This window comes from Somniosus microcephalus, chromosome 27, assembly GCF_052327205.1.
Source record: "Somniosus microcephalus isolate GS21.2 chromosome 27, FLI_Smic_1.0, whole genome shotgun sequence".
NCBI classification, from domain to species: Eukaryota; Metazoa; Chordata; class Chondrichthyes; order Squaliformes; family Somniosidae; genus Somniosus; species Somniosus microcephalus.
In genome coordinates this window covers 18,434,454-18,461,191 of record NC_141013.1, presented here as the reverse complement: position 1 = coordinate 18,461,191, position 26,738 = coordinate 18,434,454, and the positions used below count along the sequence as shown (strand labels likewise).

At 43.0% G+C, this 26,738-nt stretch overlaps 1 protein-coding gene across 8 annotated transcripts in view; it reads left to right on the top strand.

Annotated features, from left to right (window-relative positions):
• The first annotated feature begins 17,595 nt into the window (after window positions 1–17,595).
• sema6d (semaphorin 6D) overlaps window positions 17,596–26,738 on the top strand; it is a 257,838-nt gene continuing 248,695 nt past the window's right edge. For 6 of the 8 annotated variants that reach the window (XM_085968622.1, XM_085968612.1, XM_085968621.1 and 3 more), the window contains exon 1: window positions 17,596–17,688. The gene's annotated coding sequence lies outside the window, so the exon portion shown is untranslated. The remainder of the gene's footprint in view (window positions 17,689–26,738) is intronic. The other 2 variants (XM_085968611.1, XM_085968614.1) reach the window with 2 other exon arrangements.

Genomic DNA, 26,738 nt, shown 5'->3' with positions numbered 1-26,738 from the left:
AATAAATAATGCTCCATTATTGTTAAAGGAGGCCTGCAAAGGAATATGAGGAAAAACTTCTTTATGCATCGAGTAGTTAGGATTTGGAGTGCACTGCCTGATCGGGTGGTGGATACATTTCAATTGTAGCCTGCAAAAGGGAATTGGATAAATACTTGAAGGAGAAAAATTGTAGGGATATGGGGAAAGAGAGGGGGAGTGGGACTAACTGGATTTCTCTTTGAAAGAGCCGGCGCAGACTCGATGGGTCGAATGGCCTCCTTCTGTGCTGTCCTATTCTATGATTCTATAAGTGTTGGTGTTATTTTTTTTCATACCAGGAGACCTCCTGCGGCAGTGCTCACGGTAAGTCGTATGGTTCACTGATTTATAACGACAGGAACATTGTACCACGCAACACACATGCATTGTTCTGCTGCTATGGGGCAGATGTATTTAACCTGGCCTGTCTCTTTAAGACCACTAAGTCTAATTGCTGTAAATAGGGACATCCTGAGGATAATTGCTGTTGGTGTGTAAAGTCTGCAGGTTGGCAGGTGCCTGTAAATGTCTGGCTTCAAGTCAAAAAGAAACAGAATGTAATAGCGTCTTTCATTGTTTTATTTAAATACTTTTGACATTTTGAAGCATGATGTCTGATATGTGATAGACTCAAAACTTGATATTTAAAAAAACACAGTTTATAGCCACATAATCAGTGATGGAAATTATGTCAGAGTGTCTGAAATTCATCTTTTGAAAAAAATAATGGAATAATGTCTGTGTTTTTCTCATAATTAGCAACCCATTAATTTAACTGTGCGAATACACATCTTCAAAATGTGTGATTTCCGAGAATGCATTATTATTAAAAGGTCATTAATTACAGGCATGCTTTGGTTTTGCATTAAGTGGAACTTCAGCCCCGGTTGAGGAAGTTGCTAGTTGTGCCGTCTGTATACAAATACTCTTGAAATGCTTCGCCATTTTTCAATGGTGACACTTTTTAGATATGGTGGCAATGGCTGAGAAATCTCCTAATTATTTTCAGTATCATTTCAAAATATAACATGAGGCGGCATAAATTAGAAATTCATTCAACATAGACATTATGCTGAAAGAGGATTCATCCTCATAAGAAAATATTAAGCAATTGTTTTTGCTTGTTTAGAAGCACAATGATATAAATTGCGCCGAAGCTCATCAGCATTAAGAGGTTCCTGTGATGACTGAGTTGATAAGTGCCCTGTCCAGTGTGGAACTCATCATACAGACCAAGCCAAGTTATATGGCCGACTTGTGCTGAGTTAATGGCCCGGAATTTGCGATAGGAATAACGGTGAGGCTACCAGCACTCACCGTTATTATGGAGTAAATTGGACAACAACTTCCGGATTCCGCACATGCGCAGTTAAACGTGGAAATCCGGAAGTTGCTATCCGACTTGCCCTGCTGCTCCACAAACCTCACTACACTGGTACCTCGCCAATAGTCGGCATTAAAACACATGAAGGGGTGAAGTTGCGATATAAAGTGGAGTTGAGGTCGATGATCAGCCATGATCTTATTGAATGGTGGAGCAGGCTCGAGGGGCCGTGTGGCTAACTCCTGCTCCTATTTCTTATGTTGTTACTCACTAAACACGCCAGAAAAGGTTAGGGCTGGTGCATTCAGGTGTAAGTGAATTTTTAACGGCATGATAAGTCTTAATTACTGCCAAACAACCTCTCTGACCCTGAAAATGTAATTTTATAAGGTGTGGAGTCTCATTCCTTCAGAATTTAATTATTGTTGGAAATTTAAAACTTAAATGTTTTTTTCACTTTTTCTTTCTTTTATCTCTCTCATTTAATCCCATCTTTCTTCCCCTCGCTTTATATCACTTTCTATGCATGATTTTACATTGAATTAAATATTATAATTTATACATCTTGTTTTAGACTCAGTGGCCGTGATTTTGCCTACCGAGACAGGCTAAGTGCGGCCGAAGTAGGTGGTGTGTTGTGACCCCGCTCCCGTCTCCATCCCGCTCTGTGAGAAGAATTTTCCATTGATTGGGCTTGTTAAGCCCGCTCTGTGAGGTTCCCGGCCAATTAAAAGGAAGCGGGTCTGATGACATCATTTGGTGGCGCGCCATCAGCCGGTTTCCTTAAAGGAACCATGTCCAAATTGATTTTGACATTTGTGCTGGCAGTGTTCTACAGCATTAAGGTGCTGCAAACACCGACAATCACTGCAGAGAGGTGCACAGCTGCACCCAGGCTCTCCCAGGATTCCCTCCATATGCTTATGGAGGGAGTCACAGCACGCAGGGAAGTTCTCTTCCCTTCCCATGGGTGGAAGAGACCTCCCCAGGAGATCAAGGCAGCCTGGTTGCACATTGCACAGGAGGGCACAAGCAGGGATGTCGTCAGGAGGACCAGGCTGTAGTGGCGCAAACATAGGAACATAGAAACATAGAAGATAGGAGCAGGAGTAGGCCATTCGGCCCCTCGAGCCTGCTCCGCCATTTAATGAGATCATGGCTGATCATCCAAATTCATTACCCTGTCCCTGCTTTCTCCCCATATCCATTGATCCCTTTAGCCTTAAGAAATATATCTAACTCCTTCTTGAATATATTTAATGAATTGGCCTCAACTGCCTTCTGTGGTAGAGAATTCCACAGGCTCACCACTCTCTGGGTGAAGAAATTCCTCCTCATCTCAGTCCTAAATGGCTTACCCCTTATCCTTAGACTGTGACCCCTGGTTCTGGACTCCACCGCCATCGGGAACATCCCTCCTGCATCTAGTCTGTCTAGTCCTGTTAGAATTTTATAAGTTTCAATGAGATCCCCTCTCATTCTTCTAAACTCGAGCGAATATAAGCCTAATCAACCTTTCAATGATCTCAGTAGATCATGAAACGTTACTGCAAAGCCACACTCAACCTCATCCTGTTGTGCCACTCATCCTGTCCCCATCACTCTGCCTTCCCTACCCTACTCCTGCACATCCTTACTCACACCAACTTACCTTGCACCTCCATTCATCCCTCTCTATCTACATCACCACATCCCCATCTCACTAGCCACCCCACACACTCACCCTCATCCTTGTCCAATCATATCAACTAACAACACAAAAGGGTAGGCACTTGGCTGTTTTTGCCAATGTTCATGTAAAGTTTCTGTTAATGTGCTGCCAAACATTGAAATCTTTATTTTCCACACTTTCTGTTCTTGGACGGATTGGTGTGCACCTTTGGAAGTGGCTTAGTGAGTTACAGTGAATGGTGAGACATAACGTTACCCCCCGCAATGGTGATGAGTGTGAAAGGAATGGCTTGGGCATTGTAGAGATGCTTTATGGTGCTGGTGTGGGGTGGTGGCAACCTGGCGCATCATGTGGCAGCCAGGGTTTACAGCATCAAGTGAAGAAAATCTGGCAATGGTGAGGCCATCCCTGGCATCCCGGGCAGCAATGTGGTCGGGTGCTAATCCCCTGTGTCCTGTGCAGCATCAGTTGATTGTGGAGCAGGTTGGTGTTGTTGTTGGTGATGCTGTTGTACCTAGTGATGTTCGTGTTGGGGCTGATCGTGGTGGGATTCTGAGGACTGAGGTGAGATTTTTTCAATGGTACCGATGCTGTTGGAATAGATGGCAGCTGAAGTTGAGATGACAGAAGTGATCTGTCAATGGTAAGAAAGGTTGTTCCAAGGAGGTGACAATGGATAGAGAGATTACTGCAAACATTTCAAAAGTACATAAAGCTCAAAAGTGGGTTCCAAATCATTAATGCTCCAGCTTCTAAGATTTGGAAGTGAACAGCTGTGAAATGGTAGGTTTTATACCACTTTTGCAGCTTTCACCTATTCACAGCAATCCACAGTCATTGCGAACCCGACACACTTACCTGAGGTGATAGCCGCTCTCTGGGAACCTCGTTGAAAACCTGGTAAAATGGTAAGTACATGGGAAAATGGTTCTTAACTACCTTTTAATAAGCTTTTAAGTATCTAAATTGGCTGACCCGCCGCTTGGTTTCAGGTCTGTTCAGGGATGACAAACCCGACACTTGGGAAACTGACAAGGAGGCGGGTTTACAGCGGGATACCGACCCGCCGTCAATCTTTGTGATTTTGACAGCGGACCCGCCTCCAAACCCACACTCTGAGCGCCAGTAAAATTCAGCCCTGTGTGTCTCAGTGAGGATGCTTCAATCTGATTGGTTGAAGAGACACATTGTTGCTTTCCCTGTTCACACAGGTTCCCAGATCGCCTGTAGAGGGCGCCGCGCTGAAAAGGCTCTCTCGGAACCGTATATTGCCGCTCAAAAGCCCACGAAAAGTCTGTGGGCAGCTTTAAGTGTAGTGAATGGTGAGCGCCGTTCCTTCGCCGCTGACCGCAAAATCCAGGCCCATGTTTACAGTGGAGGGTTACACAATTGCCCTCAGGGCTACTGGTTTAGAGAGTGTAAAAATATCACCCAGGAGTCCCGCTGCTCATCATCATCCAGTGACCTCAGCTGGAAAGTACAAGTGGGTGGATCAGCTGCGATACCCTCCATGGTAAAATAGCCTGATGACACTCACCATCTAGAATGACGGTGTGAGTCATCAGGTAATGATAGGGAGCTGCCAAAGTTTGTGGAAACGTACGATAGCAAAATACTGCGGATGATGGAAATCCGAAATAACAACAGAAAACGCTGGAAAAACTCAGCAGGCTAGGCAACATCCATGGAGAGAGAAACAGAGTTAATGTTTCAGGTCGAAGACCCTTCGTAAGAACTGAGAAAAAAGCAGGAAATGAAACAGATTAAAAAGCTAGTTTGGGGGCTGGGAAATGGGGGAGGGGATGAAAGAACAAAAGGGAAGGTCTGAGAGATGAAGAGACATTAAGAGATATTCAAGGCGAGATGAGATGGTAATAGGACAGATTAAGAAACAAAGGATGGCTCTAGATGAAGTGTGAAATGCGTTGGCAGAATGAGAGACAGCTGCCATGTGGGAGAGAGAAAAAAGGAAAAGGCGCAAACCAAACTTGTGGAAACATACCCTGGCATGAGCAAGCGTGTGCAGGAGGGAGGGAATATTTTTAAAAGGCAAGTAACTCATCACCATGTCACTTGCTCAGGAAGCAGTTTGGCCAAAAAAAATGAAATATTGTTCTTCTTCTGCAAACCAAAGAGATTTTCCAGTTACTTTTATAGGAAGACAGTGCTCCTTTAAAAAAGTCAGGGATTTTTATACGGGCTATAAACTAATGACTGCTGCTATTAAATTTATTGCCAGTGTAATTAGAAGTTTCAAATTCTATTGATATGTCAAATACTCCATAAGAAATTGGTATGAGATCAAATCAACTTGAAGTGAAAATTCTGCTCTGTCCTTGGCACATGTTGCAAAATTTTGCATTTCCAGCTGGTACTTTTCCATCCATTAAAGTGGTCAATAGAAAATTGTGGGCTGAGCGTGCGCAGATTTTTTATGTGTCCTCCCAGCGTGCGCCGAGGAGCGGCAGAGGAGCGGCTTTACCCCCTTTATTCCTTGTCTGTGCACACACCTGCACGCCGGCATCCAAAACTTGGGATTCGGAGCAACATCGTGGGGCTGAATTTCTGTTGGGGCTTCTCCTGAATCCTCGTAACTTGGGTGAAAGAGCTGCAGAAACATTGGGAAAACGGTGTCAGAGTTTCCGCAGCTCTGTTCCATTGCAGTTATGGCGGACAAGCAGGAGGTCTGCTGCTGAAGTTCAGCCCCCAACACCTGTTGGCCAAACCACTATGGGGTTGAAATCCCTCTGTGCACTATTTCTACTGCACTGGTTAACATACCATGTGAAATAGTTCTGCTCTTTTAACAGCCATTAACCCATTTAAAACAGAGTAACAATAGCACACAGAGGAATTTCAACCCCTACGTAACCTCAACGAATGCCCCAATATGATGTGGTCTGTGTTCTGAATGAACACTATTTTACTATGGGGCAGATTCGGTGCATCGGTAGCAATACAGGAATAATTGTGCATGCACAATTGTTCAGTAGTCACATTCACGACTTTCCCTGTCTGGCCGTGACTTTCCGCAATGTAAGAGGTGCACTGCTGGCCTGTATGGTGGGCTCACACCCAGAATAAAATGGCAGGGCCCGTGTCAAGTTCCAGTTACCATTTAGGCTTGCCATCAGTGGCACTTTGTCTGTGCAGGCAGTGTGCAAGAGGTGATGTTCTGTACTTTTTGCAGCATATACAGTGCCTCTTACCTATAACAGCACTGCCTCCCTGACAGCCCTGTCATATATAGGCATAGAATGCACAGCACAGAAACAGGCCATTCGGCCCAACTGGTCCAAATAGATTTGTGCTCCACACGAGACTTGTATGTATCATATTGCTTAGACACTTGAATTTGCACGATATGTTACATAAAAATATAAATGAGTCATGAAGTTAATAAATTTATAATGTTCAATGTTGAAAAGAGAAACTGAAGTGTCTCACTCTTTGGTGATTAGACTCCCACTTGTGACCAAAAACAAGCTATTGATTCAACCAGAAACAATTCTTCAGGAAAAAACAACTCAATCTACACTTGGAGGTGAATTTTTAGTGAGATGTAATATGAGCCCCAGGTGGGCAGAGGAAATGCTTCAAGGACACCCTCAAAGCCTCCTTGAAAAAGTGTAACATCCCCACCGATCCCTGGGAATCCCTGGCCCAAGACCGCACAAAGTGGAGGAGAAGCATCCGGGAAGGCGCCGAACACCTCGAGTCTCTTCGCCGGGAGCAAGCGGAAGCCAAGCGCAAACAGCGGAAGGAGCGCACGTCAACCCAAGCACCCCACCCACCCGCCCCATCAACCACCATCTGCCCCACCTGTGACAGAGACTGTAGGTCCCGCATTGGACTCATCAGTCACCTGAGAACTCGTTTTTAATGTGGAAGCAAGTCATCCTCGGTTCCGAGGGACTGCCTAAGAAGAATATGACAAGATTAATTAGGCAGAAGGTCAGATTGATTGTGTAAAGGGGCCATTCTGGAAGGAAGATAGTGGAGTTTCACACTGTCTCTAACCTGCGGTGTACGTGACCTTGTATTGCTTCATGTTGACACTGAGTGTAGAGAGAGAAAATAAGTCCTATTTCCCAGGTACTGGCTTAATGAGATCAAACATGTAAAAAGCTTTGCTCTTAATTCAAGCAGAACCTTGATTCAACTGTAATATTCCTTTCCATAATTAGCTAATATCTTTAAAGGTTTATAACGTTCATCTGCGTCAGAAGAATCAACGCTTTGCTCCCCTATTTTTTGATTACAGATGAAAGATTAATAAAGGAATTAAAATTATTTGCAAATATCACACTCTAGAGATCTTAGGCAACTGACTTAAATTTCACATTGAAGCGAAAGAAAATCGGCAGATCTGATGATTAATTGCTTAGGTTGGCAGGCCTGTTTTCAAATCAAAGTCATCAAAGCTGTACAAACATCTCCCTGTAAAATACAAATCCCATCCCAATACAATTGATTCAAATAAGTTCAATTCATGCTGAAAGGGACACAGTATTAGTAATAAAGATGCTACTGAAGTGATCTTAATACTACACATTCAGGAATAAACTTATTCTCACAATCTGCCCTAATTCCCATGACAAAGCAAGGCTCATTGTCAAGTAGACCTGTGTGGAACTAGCAGGCCTAACTGCTACTCTCTCTCAAACTTCATTGGTTGGACTGGAATGAGTCAGAATTGCTCTTGAAAGCAATATTCTGACCTCTGACCCTTTGGAGATTTCAGCATTTAATACCGAAATTTTGCAAAAATTATTGTGTCATGTGAGATTAAGTTGGTGATATATTAATAGTTGTAAAAAGTTAACAAATCAGAGAGATCTGCCAGGATAAAAGATAAAATCTGGAGCAGATGCTATCTATTGAAGGAAAGAGATGAATATATCAAGGAAAGTGATGGATATTGATATTAGAGATTGCAACATCAATTTCAGAATTCAGAAGGTCCTACTCAAAATGGATAAAGGCCTATTTACCTGGGGCCCATGCTGGGAAGCACAACATGGATGCAATGCTCGCGGTCAAAGCTTAATGCCCCAATTTCCTGTCAGGGCACACATAAACATTGGGGACATTTTGTGGTTAGGCGCTATGCGCTGTGGCTGGGCACAGGCGTGAAGTCACAGGGAGCTGGTGCACTGCTGCCGGCCTTTCGGAGCTTAAAGGAGATGCAGCTTCGTGTTCCTGTGGCAAAGCTTGTGGATGATACACTGCGGAGAGAGTACAGTGTGCCATTTGGAAGGCCCGTAACTTCATTACAAGAATCTTTGAAAGAATCCAAGATGGTTTTTTTCTGCCAGGTCAAAGTTCAGAGTGCCAAGATGAGTATCCAGTAGCTGATTTAAAATATTGTATAAACCTTAACCGTGTAAGACAGGAGCTCACCTTGCATTGACAATGAGACGATTGAGCAACTGCTGCAGGAGGTCAAACAATGGAGAGATGCCTTGTTTTCCCACCATGGAAGGAAGGTCTATAAGACTGCGGCATGCAGAGAATGGCAAAAGGTGGTTGGGGCCATGAACTGAGGCAGCACAGTCCACTGGATGTGAATACAATGCAGTAAGAAATGTAATGAGTTCACCAGGAGGGGAAAGGTAAGTGTGGCGCATTAGACATATAAAACTGTTTGTGAACCCAATAGCTAGAATAACCCATTCCACAAAGTAATATGCTCCTTAGATAATGTAAGCCAGCAGAATGTTCTACCCACTTCAGAATGTCTTCTGGTCACAATCACCATACACTGACTCCACACCAATACTTGGAAAGATGTAATGCATGACAGAACCTGTGATGAAGTGTACATCCACTCCCATTATTTTAGGACACTAAGACCATGGGGAGTGGATGGCAGCAGCCAGCTAGGCTCCCAATACATCATCACAGGTGTCCCTGATTACGTAAAGAAGCAATGGGGTTATAAAACCCAATGTTTCAGATCGGGGCAGACCTCCAGGGAGAACAGACATTTGTTTGTGCAATGCTGGCCAGCCTGGCACAAGGGGCACTTGATTGCAAACCTTATGCAACAGCAACTCCTTTGCAATACATAAGGAGAGGCCTCAGCTAAGGTGGAAAGGTGTCCTGATCTAACTGCAATGATCAATAATAAATGTTTCATGCTTCTGCAAGAGAAGGTGGCTTTTAACAAAAGATAGGCCAAAACCGTTGAGGGAGGATCCAGGAACCTCCCCAGTTTTAGGAAAGGGCAATCTAGCTGCAAGCAAGGAACCTGATGGAGATGGTGAAGCAGTTGGACTTGTTCCTGCTGATGGTTCATAGTCCTTACTGAGGGACCATATTTCTCTTGCCTTCTGTCCCAATCCTACTAAGGTACACAGACTGCTCCTGCGGTAGAAGAGCTGAAGCGACAAGGAACCAGTTAAGAGAGTGAGCACAGATCCTCAGAGAGTCTTCAGTGTAATACAGAGCGAGAGAGCAGAGCAACAACCGGAATCCTGCTCATTGTCATGGGCTTATGAGTATTATTACATTGTCCATAGTTTTGTGTATTGTGATAACCAAGTTGCCACGTGTGATTGACTATCTAAAATTGTGAATAATTAGAGGATAATTTTTGAAGTATGAGATAAATAAAAAGGATTTGAGAACCAATGAAGAATAAAGTCTGGTAATTAACTAACCGGATTACTTGGGCCCCAGTGGAAAATACCCACTTCCCCTAAGGGAGAGAGATTCTTACCAACTGACTTAAAAAATACAAGACCCGGTTAATTAGTAAATTTATTATACAAGAGGAGGCCTCCAAGTGGTAGCCGGACCCGCTTGATAACAGGAGGGTAAATATGAAATTGTTAATTATATAGGATGTCAATTGTGGCTGATGAAAGCCGTTTCAGTACAGTGGCAGTGGTGGAAACCTGATTGGAGGGATTCAAACATGGAGTTGCAGGAAAGTTGGTCACGGATTTGGGAGGTGACCACACGTTCAAGGACTTTGGAGCGGAAAGGGAAGTTGGAGATGGGGGCGGTAGTTTGCAAGGACAGAGGGGTCAAGGGTGAGTTTTTTGAGAGGGGTGATGATGGCAGATTTGAAGGGGAGGGGGACAGTACCTCAGGAGAGGGAACTGTTAACAATATTTGCTAACAGGAAGAGAAATTGGGTGGTCAGCAGTTTGGTTGGAATAGGTTCGAGGGAGCAGGAGGTGGGTCTCATGGACAAGGTGAGCTTAGAGAGAGCATGAGGGGAGATCAGAGAGAAACTAGAGAAAGATGTGAGTTCAGGACTAGGGCAGGGTGGGTTGGGGGGGAACCTTAGAGGAAGTTTGACCCAGTGGGCTGGGGAAATCAGGGAAATGGCAAAGGCAGCTGAGTGGATGGTCTCAATCTTAGCCCCAAGAATTATTTTTTTTTAAATTACATATTATGCTAATGATAAAGAGGAGCCATGGATGAAGAATAGGAGAGCTGCTGTTTGTGGGGGAGGGAGATACTGGAGTTTTTAGTCAGTGATTTAGATAACTCCATCTGTTGCATTAGATTTAGCAGTCCAGATAAATGTTTTAGGGGCATTTAAAATAGTTTAATGATAGCCGTAAAGATGGGAGGATTTAAAAGTAGATTGTTCTTTAGTTTGATGGGTTTTGGCTGCTTTCCTTGAACTGTCTTAATCCCAAACAGACTCATTTAGCTGCAGTGCTGAGCATAATAGGCACAGAACTCAACTTTTAATCACCCTATCTAATCAGCCCTTCTTTTTCCCATATAAAAGAAATTAAGCAGCAATTAAGTCTGTAGCAGCACAGTTTTGCATTTTTTATTTTACCAAACATTTTTATCAGCACAATGGCAACTCTGCATCAACTATACAATATAATTTAATCTTAAAATTTGATCATCGATAAAAGTGTTTTTCATTTCTGATTCTTTTCATGCTATCAGTCTTTATGGTAGCAATCTGAGAAACCAGCTTTTAATTTTTGTTGTCTATTTTTAAATAAGTATAATAGAGATACCATACCTGCAAAAACATGAGGACGCACCTATCTTATTGCCTCCTATGTGAAATGAATTTGGACAATCTCAATTCATTCCAATGAGCATGGGCCCACAGCACAACTCGCCCCTATTTCACACAGAATCGGCACTATACTTGTAATCTCACTTAGGGAAGGCCACAGGACAACTGGTGTGGGAAATGGAAAATGTCACACTGGTGCAGTAGGAGGTTGAGGTTGAGGTGCATTGTTGGAGCAGAGTAGAGGGACCTAACTATGCTATACAGCAGCTGGCAATAATAATGTGGACAATAGGTACCTGAAATGGGAAAGTGTTCCATTTCCCTGCACTAATATTTACTGATTTAATGTTTTCAAATATATAACATATACATATGTAGGAATGAGTACCCTTAAAAGCCAATCAGCAACACTTCATTATAGTGCAATATATAGTGGAATATTCAGTTAATTCCTAAAATGCTGCTTTGCAATACCAGTGACAGCTTTTTTCTTCTTTTTTCACCAATCTTCTCTCATCCCTCCTCCAAGGACTGGTACCTGACACAGACCATGTATAACTTACACTATTAGAATTTTCCTGAGCGTTAAGTAACCAAATTACTTTCTGTACTGTGGTCACTGTTGTTGTGTAGGCAATATGGCAGCCAATTTGCACACAGTAACGTCCCACAAACAGCAATGAGATGGATGATCAGTCAATGTATTTTTGGTGGCGTTGATTGTGGGAATAAAGTGGGCCAGGGCACCAGCAGAACCTCCTGTTTTTTGTTAATTTGTTTTATGGGATCTGGGCGTCGCTGGCAAGGCCAGCATTTATTGCCCATCCCTAGTTGCCCTTGAGAAGGTGGTGGTGAGCTGCCTTCTTGAACCGCTGCAGTCTGTGTGGTGATGGTACTCCCACAGTGCTTTTAGGTAGGGAGTTCCAGGATTTTGACCCAGCGACGATGAAGGATCGGCGATATACTTCTAAGTCAGGATGGTGTGTGACTTGGAGGGGAACTTGGAGGTGGTGGTGTTCCCATGCGCCTGCTGCCCTTGTCCTTATGGAAGAGGTCGCGAGTTTGGGAGGTGCTGCTGAAGAAGCCTTGGCGAGTTGCTGCAGTGCATCTTGTAGACGGTACACACTGCAGCCACGGTACGCCGGTGGTGGAGGGAGTGAATGTTTAAGGTGGTGGATGGGGTGCCAATCAAGCGGGCTGCTTTGTCCTGGATGGTGTCGAGCTTCTTGAGTGTTGTTGGAGCTGCACTCATCCAGGCAAGTGGAGAGTATTCCATCACACTCCTTACTTGTGCCTTGTAGATGGTGGAAAGGCTTTGGGGAGTCAAATAGTGTGTTGAGATCTTTAACGCCCATCGGAACAGGCAGATGGGGCCTCAGGTTTAAGGTATTATTCAAAGAACAGTGCCTCCAACAATGACTCCTAATACTAGAGTCCATCCATCTGTTGTGTTCTGCCCTAGAATCACATGTGAGATTCTCGAGCCACTTGCTAGGGAAGAGAAGCTAAGGCGGTTTCCTGTTATCCTCCTCACAGTTTTCATCTTCAGAGTACCTTCTGCTAGGTGGACTGCAACCAATGCTAAAGAGGCCCGCCTACGCTTTACAATGGGGGAGCCAGCCACACCCAAGAGACACAAGTAACCCCCCCCCCACCCCTCTGGACGTCAAACAAGTTCTCGGAGCCGGCGCTCTGGTCTGCATCTGGAGTGGGGCCCCAAACCAACTCCTCACTCATAGGGGGGAATACTATCACTGAGCCAATGGTAACTCTGTCTACTAGAGTATCAGGCTAAATTCTATTCATGAATTGTAAGAATTGTTTATTACACCATTTGAACCCCAGAAGTATACAAAAACCTTAAAAATGCCTCCCTGGTATCCTATAAAAAGAAAAAAACTCCAATTGCTAGAAATTTGAAATAATTTTTTTTTTAAATGGCAATACAAAGTGGGGGTAAAATTTAGCTTTGGCGGTAACACTAGACGGACAAGAGTGAATCGGCCACCCATTGTAAACCGCGATCAATTTTCCTTTCCACTGACTTCAAGGAAAAATCAGCGGGGTGCATGACAGGCGGCTGATTTGCTACTGCCCATTTTGCACCCAGTAAGTCTGAAAAGGGAAAAGGCAGGTTAACGTTGAGGGTGTAGACCCCAGGTAGCTATTATTTATATTATTGTAGCATGGCAATTTATTTTTTGAGTTATTAAGATTGTGACTTTTATTAGAGAGATTAAGTGTTATATACACTTTTAGCTGTAGAAATGCAAGTGGAACATTGTAGAATATTCTGGGTTTTAAGGGGTGAATGAGATGCTGTTACTTTGGTGCTGTAATTTTCTGCCTCTTTACTTGTAGCGCGTGCTACATTGGGCAATAGTATAAGCTGCTGTGAAAGACACAATAAAGGAGTCGCTACAATTTATGTGGAAAGACTGAAATTACCTACAGTAAATCTTATAACTGATTCCACTCAGCTATTAAATAAAGGAAAGGCAGGAAGAAAGGGGTGCAGCACAATATATATGGTTTTAATCTTTTTTTACCAGCAGTCACTACTGTTGACAATGTCAACTATCAGTGTGCTACATGTCCCTAATGTGTAGTAATCTTCACAATAGTATTGCTTATTGGGGCATCTTTAACTACACATTTATTGATATTTTTTAAACTGCAGGTGATTGACATGCTCTGTATCTGCTATATATATATTTAAATAAAATAAAGGATTACAGTGAATTTGTGAGCACTTAAATTTATTTTCTGAAGTTTCTGTCATATCACCATTTTAAAGAGGTACTCTAAGCTAAAATCCTACACAATATCCTTGAGTGTTCATCTGAACGCTATACTGCATATGTATATCATTAAAAAAAATAATTACTAGTCAGTTTTTTTTTAATTCTTGATGTCTCTGTGGGCAAATACAGTCCGTGGAGTTCTGATGAAGGACTATGCCTGAAACATCAACAGTTTTCATAGAAGAAACATAGAAGATAGGAGCAGGAGTAGGCCATTCGGCCCCTCGAGCCTGCTCCGCCATTCAATGCGATCATGACTGATCATCCAAATTCAGTACCCGGTCCCTGCTTTCTCCCCATATCCCTTGATCCCTTTAGCCTCAAGAAATATATCCAACTCCTTCTTGAATATATTTAATGAATTGGCCGCTACTGCCTTCTGTGGTAGAGAATTCCACAGGTTCACCACTCTCTGGGTGAAGAAATTCCTCCTCATTTCTGTCCTAAATGACCTACCCCTTATCCTTAGACTGTGACCCCTGGTTCTGGACTCCCCGACCATCGGGAACATCCTTCCAGCATCTAGTCTGTCCAGTCCTGTCAGAATTTTATAAGTTTCAATGAGATCCCCTCTCATTCTTCTAAACTCCAGCGAGTACAAGCCCAATCGACCCAATCTCTCCTCATACGTCATTCCTGCCATCCCAGTATCTTTACAGATACTGCCTGACTTGCTGAGTGTTTCTTGCACTTTCTTTTTTTGTTACGCTGTGGTGTGCTACTCAGCTGTTCAGTTCAATAAATTTTTATTTGATCTCTGCTTTGTGCTGACTTAGCTGATCTCATACAGGGCAGTGTCGAAGCATGACAATGGGGTTATTTTTGACCTCGTGCGAGAGTGTAAAATGGGCGCGAGCAAATTGGCAGCCCATTTTATATCTCTCCCGATTTTTATTTCCATTGAAGTCAATCAAAATAAAAATCGGGATAGATGTGAAACGGGCTGTGTTACACTATCGCACAAAAGTCAAAATTACCCCCAATGGGTCTCAGAATCCCAGTATCCCAAAATCATCTTGGATTCCCACATTTGACTGTTATCCAGTGACTCACAGAGACTCAAAAATGTTTGTCCACTTTGAGGTGTTGCACTGCTTAGATCAGAGAGCCCAGTACACCTGCTGGTTTCTGTTCTCAATTTCGCACCTAGGTCAATCTAGGAGATAGTCTTCTTAGATAATATGGATTCCATCTCTCAAGATCTAGAGCCACAAGCAAAAAATGTCAGAGATGAGTTAACAGCGCTGCTTCACTAATTCTACCCAGAACATCCTATGTTTCAAATCTCCAGAGAGTTACATGAAAGGGATAAACATTTAATGGAGTTGGCAAAGTACATCTGCTTCCAGATACCCAGACAAGACGAAGGCATAATGGCTGTCAGCTAGAATATCAAAAGCCGGTTCAGCATTATTAGATAAACCCTGACTGATGCTGTGAGGTGCTATAATGGCCAGCCGATGCTCATTGAAACTGGTAGCACGGTAGATGGCTAAAATGATGTGCCGAGTTCGCTGGGCGCTATGGAGTGGAAGGTGATTTCTGTCGCTCTTCAGATGCAAACAGTCAAAGTAAAGATGAACGCCATGATTATCGGGTTTCTACCTTTTGCCAACTCCAAAACTGAACAGGTGTGAGATCATGGCTTAAGTTCTGAGGTGTGTTTTGGTGATGAAGAAAATTGCTTTAAAAAGAACCCTCAGAATCTCAACCCAATGCTTCCAAAACAAGACTTTTATATCCAATTTACTTCTTAGAAATTTTTGGAAAAGCCCACTCAAATATTGGACATTTGGGCCTAGAAATTGGTTTGCGCACTACATCGGGCGTGAACCCATCCGCAACCACGGCGAAACTGATGAGCCAGGCCGACCACGCGAAATTGGACCTCTTCCATCATCAGAACGTGACCGGCATGCTGGGGACACTAGTCGCGCCCAGAGAGGCAGTGCACCAAATACAAGTAAGATGAAAGTCAGCCAGTGGGGTCACCGGCACCAGATCTACCGTGAGCCCAGGAAGAGATGGGGAGATCATCAGGTGGGGGTGAGCGATGGCCGGCAGCGACCTGCAGTTTTTATGTGAAGCCAGGGGGAGCACTCCTGCTCCTTCTGCCTCTACATTCAGGCGAGCAAAATTTTGTTTTTAACTTACCTTTTGGGTGGCAGCCTCCCGCAGTTCCTTTAAAAACTGCTTGTTTTGGCTGCTGTGCATCTGAGAAAACTAACCGCAGCATGCTGTGGTCAGTCAAGATCCAATATCGGAGAGTGCCCTGAAATAGGTGATAGGCCCCCAATTTGCATAGCAATTGTCCCAACGCCTGTTTCAGGTGGCGATCTGGACGACTACAGGGCGCCCTAACCAATATGGGGCGCGGCACACACCCGGCGCAAAATGAGCGCTCGCAGGCCACAGTTGACCCCCCTCAGCGCCCATTTTTGGCTGATACAATTTATCGGCCTTGCAATCTTATTTAAGAATTTGACCTTCTGTTGCGGAACAGAGGGGCTCACCAATACCAGGTCTGGAAAAGTGAGTCTTGGTTCCTCTTAAATTTATTTTCAAACAATTGTAAAAGCTGCTTAAATATGTATGGCCTTGGCCAGGCAGCACACTAGTTGGTGCTTCAATCTAGGTAGAACATGGGCTTTTGTCTGTGTTCCCTCATAACAGGTTCCTGACCACACACAGTGGAGGCCAGGAACCTACACAGTTGATCTGCAGTTTGTGTAATTGGTTCACGAACAGCATTGGCAAAGGCTAAGGAACTGGTTATCTGTTTGCTCTCTCAAATAAGCATACAATGTGGCATGATTTAGGGAGTTGAAGAGACTGATGAGTCAAACAATCAGACTCAATATACATTTTGTAATAAGAACAGTAATTTCTATATTGACCATGAGATAAATAATTCCAATTGAAGACAATCTCGAATATTATACAATGAAATGTCTATCCCGTTGAGGATTTTCTAATCATTTTGAACCTTATTATTCCAATGAATCAAGAAACGATTCACCTGATTTCAGAGTCAAATATTCAGAATTCAAATGGAAAGAAGCAGCCCACTTCAGACGTTGCAAAAAAGAAACGACGCCTTTGATGTAGTTGAAAAAAGCTGCCCGAAGGAGTGATCGGTACCAGAGGAGAGTCTGAAATGGCAAAATGGTGCTGCTCTGATCAGGTCCCGATTGCATGAAAAGAGAGAGAGAGAGAGAGGGCGGAACCAGGACACGGGCTGGGTGGAGGCGGCGGCGGCTCCGGGAACAAGAGGCTGGCAAACCAAGATCATTGCGTCAGGGATGGGGAAGGCAATCCCTCCTGCTAGTTCAGGGCTCCACCCTGGATACAGTGCTCATATTGATCCAAGTGAGACACAATACAGCTTGTATTGATTGACTGGGACTTCACCAGCAAGACATGAAAGGTATCATTTCACTGCCAATGAATGCAAACATTGGAAGTGAATGTCCTAGTTATGTGTTGAGGTTTGAATAGCTGCTCACCGCGAGGGGGTTAAAATTTATTAGAATATTTTTTTATATTTAAAAAAAAAGTCGATTCAATCCTCTGCTTTGGGAGCCAGCGAGCCACCCACCAACCAGCACAGATTGTGCTTCTTTTATGCCCTTGGTCCCCCTCAGGGTGTTGGCGGGAAACACTGCTCCCAAGAGCTTTGTCCAATCAGCGCCCCGCCCCGGGCCATCAGCCCCGCCCCTCGCACCCCATTGGAGCAGGCGGCTGTCCATCAGCGGCTCGCCAGTCCCGGGGATCAGCCGCCCAGCCTTCGCCACTACAACAGTGCGGGCGGACCGGACGCTCCTTTCCTCTCTCCTCCTTCTCCACTTCTCAGCATCTTTCTCAAGTAAGTCCTCTTTTTTTTTCCTCTTCCCTTTCCACCCTCTCCCTTTCTCTTTCACTCTTCATTTTTTGGGGGCTCCTCCGATAGCAGCTGCACCGAATCCGTGAACTGTCACGGCAGCCCTGACTTTCCCCGAAGTTTATTTTCCCCTCTCTTCCCTCTCTCTATTTGGGTTTGGAGCAACGGTGCTGCTGCTCACTGTCTTGTTGATGCATTTTGTGTGTGTTTGGTTTTTTTTTTGGTCTGGATTTTTTTTGTAACCCAAACTGCTCCATTGACGTCTCACTTTGTTTATTTTTTTGGGAGGAGGATGTGTTCTGTTTGTGTGTGTGTGAGACACGTATCCTATTCGCATATATTGCTGCAATAATATTTAAATGTCATCAGCAAATTTCTTGTTCCTGCAACGGGGGTGGCTGACAGATTTGATGGGGAGATCAGCCAGCCGCCCGGAGAGGCGTGTTCCAGCGTCGCTGTTCTGTGGCTGGTAACCAGAGTTCAGACACACACCGATTGCTACTTGTGCCCCGAGTGATCGAAATCCATGCTCACACTAGCTTAGACCCGCAGCAATGCACATTTACACCGCGACATTTTTTCTCCCTCGTTTTTTCCCCATATATTTGTTTTAATAGGCGCAGGGAGAGAAAGAGAAATGTGATCAAATCCCCCTTTTTTTTTTGCAAAAGCCAAATAATAATACTTTTCCCCCCGGAGTGCTGCACCCTGAACAGTTTACACTGTTGCTCCACTTTATTGATATCGACCACCTTCTCCACTCTTTTCCACCCCCCCCCCTCCAAGAAGCTAGGAGGAAATGGGTGATGGCAAATAGATTCATCCCGTTATCTATTTGTACAAGGTTACCGTTTCATTGCTTGGAGCTAATTCTCCTTACACTTTGAAAGCTGGAGATTAAAAAAAATGTTCTTTCGTGAGTGTTCTTGTGTCTTATTTGCCCTTTTTAAAAAAATTAAAAAAAAATTAAAAAAAATTTCGTCTCATTCCATAATCTTGATGCAGTGTGATTTTGAGGCTGGAGATCTCTTTGGGTGACCAGAATAAATCATGCTGGTCCTTTTGGTGTCGAGAGCCAAACCCATGTTGAAATGCGCATTAACATTCTGACAGGTGCTATTACAGCTACAGTACACGCTGAGTTATTGCAATTGCATCAAAGTGTTCACCAATTATATGTTTTCCCCTCATATCTTGCCTTAACAAACAATAAAAGTGACCCTCGTTCATTACTTCTCGTATCACGAGCTCCTGTTTAGCAATTAAAATCACCTTTGATTGTCATGCAGAACATTGGCTAGAATTAGGAAAGGGCAGTTTCTACAGCAAAGGTTCTACTTTACGCTTGGTGTTTATTATGATATTTGGATAAAATACTGGATACACAGTTTAACTGTATTTACACAGTTGTGTTCTGTGCAGGCAGGATTATGTCACCAAATCTTTAATCGCAGTAAACAGATGACCTGTGTTGCACAGTGGAAGCTCTTTCACAGCCTGACTTTTGTTTTCAGTCAAATGCTCCTTTTGTTCACTGTAAATATTCAAAATAAAACTAGAAGTGTCTTGTAATCACGTAATGCACTAGATGAAGCGTGTTGTTATTTTTGCAGATGTTTTTAATTTAGGAGTGCCAGATTGAAAGATTAGAGCCTGACATTTTATATTCTATGGGATGGAAATGGTAATTCATAGAAATGTTAATGATTTTATATTGTGATTATTACAGTTACTAAAAATTACATAGCTTGATTGTCCTCCCACATATGGCAAGTGTTAGCCTCTTTATTAAACAGTACTTGCAACACAGTAAACACCACCTGTATAAATACTGTTACTGTGCAATTGAAATTAAAACATTTTGCAACATTTGTTATAGGGCTACATGAAACTTCCAAAGCTTAGAATAGTGTTGGTGTATTTCTGACACAATATTGGTATCAAAAATAATATCTATTGTAGAATTTGTGAAAACTGTGATCTGATAGAAATTTGATGCTGGGATACTTGTAACATTTTATAACCATCTTATTTCTCTGTATTTTGTTTGTTAGCTACATCCCATTGCCACCTTGAGTCTCCTGGCAGGTATGTAGGAGGTACATATCCACATGGAAGGTTTATTTCAAGAAGGACCATCCTGATTCACGGCTAAATAAGTACTGGCCATTGCTGATAGACCGAGGAGAAGTTAGGCCACACTTTCTTAAATTCACTGCCTCTTTAATACCATCTTCCAGAAATCACATTTCTCCCCCCTTCCCGCCCCCCCCCCCCCCAAAAAAAATTGATTGTTGCAGCCAAAGATTGTCAAGTCTCTCCTTACCCCTAAGTTTTAATATCATAACAACTTTCAAGATTTCATTAGGGCATTCAGGGACCTGACTCTCCAATCATGATATTCCGTAAGACAAGGTAATAGGAATGAGTACAAAAAGAAAAGAAAATACTGCAGATGCTGGAAATCTGAAATAAAAACAGAAAATGCTAGAGAAACTCAGCAGGTCAGGCAGCATCTGTGAAGAGAGAAACAGAGTTAACGTTTCAGGTCGATGACCTTTCGTTAGATGAAAGGTTATCGACCTGAAGCGTTAACTCTGTTTCTCTCTTCACAGATGCTGCCTGACCTGCTGAGTTTCTCCAGCATTTTCTGTTTTTAATTATAATAGGAATGAGTGTTGGGGGGAAAAAATGGTCTTCAATTTTCAATGGTCCAAATTCAGCCTTTCCAAATGTAAGATTTCAATTTCAAAGCCTTGAGAAATTCTTAACAAGAGGGCTATGGAACTCAGTCCAATATCCTACCCCAGACTTCAAGAACATCTACCATTGCATTATCAGACATTGGTTGCATACCACCTAATTTCATGAAGACTTTGTTACAGTAACATCACAAGGATGCTGATAAAACAGATAATAGCCCACTTCATGGTGCACACCCACCACTACAACAGGTAGAATGTAAATAGCCCACCGTATCTAGCAAGACTCCTACAGATCCACACTAGACCCAGAGTAGAAATTTTTGGTGGGACAACTGCATTTAAAGTGATGCAGTTGGGCAGAACTTCAAATTAATCCAAATCAGCTCAATTTAGAACACCTGATTGACTTCCTATTGCCATCTCCATTATTGCTGTGGTTGGTTAAAGTGAGTCCATTGTACAAATGAGATTTACTGATGGAGTTTAGGGATGATGAGTGAATAAAATGAATTGGGATGGAGATTGATTACTTGGAACTCTTGATTGGGAGAAGTGTTAAGAATAAGGTACAGCATACTTGTCTTTTTGCAGGGAGCACTCTTTTACTCCTCAGTACAAAATTCACTAGCTTTTGACATCCTTAACATCTTCAGAATGTTTAGTGGTATTTAGAAGATAAGTGTGACTTTGAGTGAAACGAAGTTCAATATAACTAAACTCTCAGTATTTATGCTGGCCATTGTTTCTCTGTGTAGACACTTGGACTTATTTCACAATTTCTTCATATTTGCTGGCAGTCCAACTGTTTAATGGTTTGACTCTCAGTCTTGGACTTTCCTCAGCGCTGGCTCCACTCTGCCGCTGCAAATGGGGTTTCTGCTGAACTTCATGCGAAGTTACAGTAGTGGAGCAGGTCCAAGGACATTTCAAGCCTTGGTCTTCACCACCTGATATTTTTGCTCTCGCCAGCTCTTCTGACCTCAAATGGAGCACCCATTGCTAAAGCTGGCTCCCAGAAGCTTTCCCCCCCTCCCCCAAATTCATTAACAAGAATTCTTAGCTCTGTCTATAAAGCCCAGGTCTGTCTAAGACTTGAATGATGGTCTCATATCTGAGGAGGCTCTTCAAGCATCTCTTGCATTCCTGGGTAGCAGAAAAGGAATTTTGTCTGATAGCCAATCTTTCTCATGTCAATTCTCCAACATTTCTCTATATCTGTGCATCAAAGCCTCTCCCGTCTTTAATTTATCAATATTACTGTAGTCACTGCTCCTCTGATGTTCCCAGCTAAGCTCCAAGTAAGCCATTATAGATGAAAGAAGAATACATTAATGCTACTTGCTGATCCCCTGTAGTCCCAAGTGAGAGATACAGCCTGCGGTTTTTAGCCATGTTTATGGTACAAATGGACACCTCTGTTTAATGGATTATGATTGAAAATCTTGCTTCTAGGATTTGTTTAGTGTTAATGCCTCTGATTTAAGCTACAATTCCAAAATAAAATGCTGCTTCTACTTCATAATGCGCAAAGCATACAGTTATTGCTGATACCGATGATCTGAGTGGGACCCCCAGTGTTTCTTCCTCCTTTTCTGAGTTAGGAGTGTTGGTAAACTTCATTGCAGGGCAGTGTCATGTGGTCAGAGTGGAACTATGGCAACATCAGATGCTGTGTGTAATGAGGATGTAAAGAATAAGAATGGAAACAGTGATGTCAAAAGACAGGGACGAGAACTGCTGGGGTGAAATGATCATCAGTCAATAGCCTGAGACTCGAAAGAGAGGTAGCTATAAATTGAGATGGTAGAATGCATCTGAAATAAAAAAAATTAAATGGAGAACATCATTTAAGCCAAACAATCAATAAAAATGACTAACTGGAAGGTAAGGGGACAGAAAAGTAACAACCAAAAACCAGTATGGAAAGTTAAAGATAGTCTCTCTTTTATTTTACCTTTCTTTCCTGGGCAATAAATAACAGAGAAGTGAATAGAAAAGAAAGAAGTAAATAATGAAGACAGAAAAAATAAATAATTGTAAGAGAAACAGGGGAACACAAACGGAAGAAATAACAGCATTACTGGGACTACAGAAGTGATAAAAGGCAGGAAACAAAGGGCTTTAAATGTAGCTGCAGAACAAGACGCAAGAAGGAAACAGAAGCAGGAGATAACTTGGAGAGAAGAGTAAGCCTGGGGTCTCACTGATTTTAAAATATTCCTGCCATTTTATAGTGAAAAATACATAGCTAAAACCTTTTTTAAAAAAGCGCTATAAGGGAGCTTTTCCACTTCCGTTCCCCAGGACATGCCAGTAGCGTGTGTCGGGAAATTACGCACCCCGAGCCTGCCACTTTCTGTCCAGCTGGAATGGAAAATCTTCCCTTAGCTCTCGTTAACTCCATCCCTGTTAGGCTGTTGTGTGACATAACTGGGGAGTTGTCCATCCATCAAAAACAATAGGGATGCTACTTCCAACTAGCCTGGAAGCTAATCCAGAGCTGCCCAACCTGGAAAACCATGGTAACTGCTAGGTATGTACAGTATCAGGCTGGTCGTAGGGTGAGTGAGGATCTTGCAGGTCTAGTTAGGATCTCGAGGGTCTGTCTGAAGTTGTAGCTCCTGTTATTTCCATTGGAGCTGCTTCAGGACACATTGGGTGTTCCCTGCCCAGTTTGTCATGGGATATCCTAGCTGGGAGGGAACCTTGACTTGTCACAGCTCCATGTAGGTAAGAAAATTGACGAGTTTTTGTTAATCTATGTGTCTTTTTTCCAGTATAAACAGGAAACTACTTTTAATCAAAAATAAACTTGCTGGGTTTACTTTCACCTTTAAATCCAGCCCTGATTGTTGGGATGAAAGCTCCTCCTTTCTGTTGCTGTAGGAATCCTGTGTGAAATGATTCTGGTATACCCTCAAAGCAAACCTAATGTTTGTGGATCTGTAGCCGCCAGCTCAGAGCTGTTCTCAGTCAAAGCCTCCTTGGAAAAAGTCCAACATCCCCACTGACACCTGGGAATCCCTGGCCCAAGACTGCACAACGTGGAGAAGAAGCATCCGGGAAGGCGCCGAACACCTCGAGTCTCTTCGCCGGGAGCAAGTGGAAGCCAAGCGCAGGCAGCGCAAGGAGCACACGTCAACCCAAGCACCCCACCCACCCGCCCCTTCAACCACCGTCTGCCCCACCTGTGACAGAGACTGTAGGTCCCGCATTGGACTCATCAGTCACCTGCGAACTCATTTTTAACGTGGAAGCAAGTCATCCTCGGTTCCGAGGGACTGCCTAAGAAGAGAGAAATTGGCAATCTCATTCAGAGAAGCCTTAAGGAGGTCTGGTGTAAGAAGTAGTAAAGATTCACACTGGTTCAATCGGGGCTGCTCTTCGAGATTAGGAAGGCGCAATGTTGGAGCAGTTAGCGTGCGTTTTACCCTGGAGCTGGTAGGCGCCGTATGAGTGGTGCTGAGAGTTAAAACTGGGCAAGTGTTTTATTTCCTTGCATTGACATCTCTCACCTTAATGAGCACAGGAAGGAACTCCAGATCCTCTCTGTACTTTGTGAGCATTATTCCTGGATATTCAGGAAAGTCAGATGGGATTGGCAGCCTTGCTGGTATCCAACCTGCGGCCATTGATGTGTGAGGCAAGCGTGCTGCTGCCTCGTCACTGAGCCAGTCTGATCTTGTGTTCTTTTGTAATTGCCTCCAGCAAAGTAGCTGCTGTAATAAATAAAGAGCAAATGCTTGGAGGAAAGTAGATGAAGCAAGGTTAGGAGCTACCAAACGAGGGCACCAGATACTGTACATCCTTTGAAACGGCATTCTATACTGAGCTAAAACTCTGTTGTATTTCATTATATCTCGGTGCTTTAGTAAAATGTATTTTTCCTTTTCCAATATTAAGAAAAACTAAAGAAGTTCAGGTTGCATCAAAGCAGTTCTGCTGCGAGATGATTGATGGCATTTCTTTTTTCAACAACCTTTACTCACTTGCCAATTTTGATTCTGGTTAGTGCCCAATTTGCAGATAGTTTATCTTATTCCTTTGTGCACGTTTGCTGATTTTTTTTCTCCCCCCCCCCCCCCCCTCTCTTCAGAGCAGTTTTATCATTTTTGATTTGCAGCACCGCTAAAACAGGTTTCCGTATGGTAATGCAAAACATTGTTTTTACACCTGCACGTTGCAAGGATTATTTTCCTTTTGCTAATTTACGAATCATATGCAAGTCAGCAGCCACGCCACTGGCTTCATTGGCTTTCGTGCCAGAGGAATTCGTCTCATTGCCTAGCAGCACTTCTGGGATGCAAAAAATGTTAATGTGAAAACTGAACCTAACTAGAGATATATATCGAATCTGCTTCTCTTCTGGGGTCTTGGATATTCCTAATTGTCTCTTTTCATGATCTGCTCGTGTTAGGGTGCAACTTTTGTTTATTTGCTTTGTGTAAGTATTCTTTAGCCTGAGATTGTTAAATTGCTGAGTTTTGCATATAAAGAAGAATGTGTGAGGCGTGCATACTGATTTGCTCCCACAGCAAATTTAGATGCACATACCCAGTAAGTATGATCTATGTGCTGCTATAGACACAGCAACTGTATCATTTAGACAGATGCAAAGAGCCATTTGCATGAATAATTTACACAAATGAAATTTGAAATCTAAACGAGATCATTTAATGCAAATGACAAAACTTCATGGAATATTCCACTCTCCTTCACCGGAGCAGTTGGTTACAACATGAGACTCCAGAAGACTCAGAATGGCAAGGAATGAGAGAGAACCGGGCTGTAACCTTCAAAAAACCCAGAGTCTACGTGTGCCTTTGAATGCAGAAATTAGGACATAAGAACATAAGACAAATTGTCCTGAAGTTCTAACATTTAGTTTCAAGCTACACATATATTCTATAATTTTTCAGGACTACTCATTAAAATAGCGAGCTTCTGAAAATATTGTGTGTATATATAAAAAAAAACAAAGGTCTTGCGATGGAGATTTTAATCAGTTTTCTTTTTTTTAATCGATTTGAGGCAGTGAAGCTTTGGTGGGCTCCCAAGTCCTCTACTATTGTCTATTGTATTAAGATAGCCTGCATAAGAAATGAGAGCAGGAGTAGGCCATTTGGCTCTTCAAGCCTGCTCCACCATTCAATAAGATCATGGCTGATCTTTGACCTCCGCTCTCTGGGGTAGAGAATTCCAAAGATTCACAACCCTTTGAGTGAAGAAATTTCTCCTCATCTCAGTCCTAAATGGCCGCCCTCTTATTCTGAGACTGTGACTCTAGTTCTAGACTCCCCAGCGAGGGGAAACATCCTCCCTGCATCTACCCTGTCAAGTCTTGTAAGAATTTTATGTTTCAATGAGATCACTTCTCATTTTGCTAAATTCTAGGGAATATAGGCTGAGTCTCCTCATATGACAATCCCCCCATCCCAGGAATTAGTCTGGTGAACCTTCGTTGCACTCCCTCTATGGCAAGTATATCCTTCCTTGGGTAAGGAGACCAAAACTGCACACAATACTCCAGGTGTGGTCTCACCAGGGCCCTATATAATCACAGTAAGACAACTTTACTCTTATACTCCAATCCTTTTGTAATAAAGCCTAACATACCATTTGCTTTCCTAATTGTGTGCTGTACCTACCTGCATGTTAACCTTCAGTGGTTTATATACAAGGACACCCTGGTCCCTTTTTGAATACCAAAATTTCCCAATCTCTCGCTATTTAAAAATATTCTGCTTTTCCATTTTTCCTGCCAAAGTGGATGACTTCACATTTCTCCACATTTTATTCCATCTGCCATGTTCTTGCCCACTCACTTAACCTGCCTATATTCCTTTTCAGCCTCCTTGCATCCTCCTCACAACTTACTTTCCCACCTAGCTTTGTATCATCAGCAAACTTGGATCCCACATTAAAGTGAAGTGATTGGTGGTTGCAAAGCCTTTTGGATGCCAGGAAATGTATAAAATATTTCACAAGCTTAAGATACCTGATCGCCACCAACACAGATCCCTGCAGAAACCTGATTACGGGCAGGGGCATTTCAGTGATAAAAAGGAAAAAGACTTGCTCTTATATAGCAACTTTCATGACCTCGGGGCATCCTAAACCCTTTACAGCCAATGAAGTACTTTTTGAGTGTAGTCGCTGTTGTAACGGAGAGATGGGAGAGTTGTATTGGCAGGAGTGCCAGCATTGGAAATTAGAACTATTGAGGGCTTTTTGTTGTTCCTTTCTCTGTGGTTCCATGAGTTTGTGTAAACCTAAGCTGATGATGTAAGTTATTACCTTCATTAAGGAAATTCCTCCTTTGCTACACCT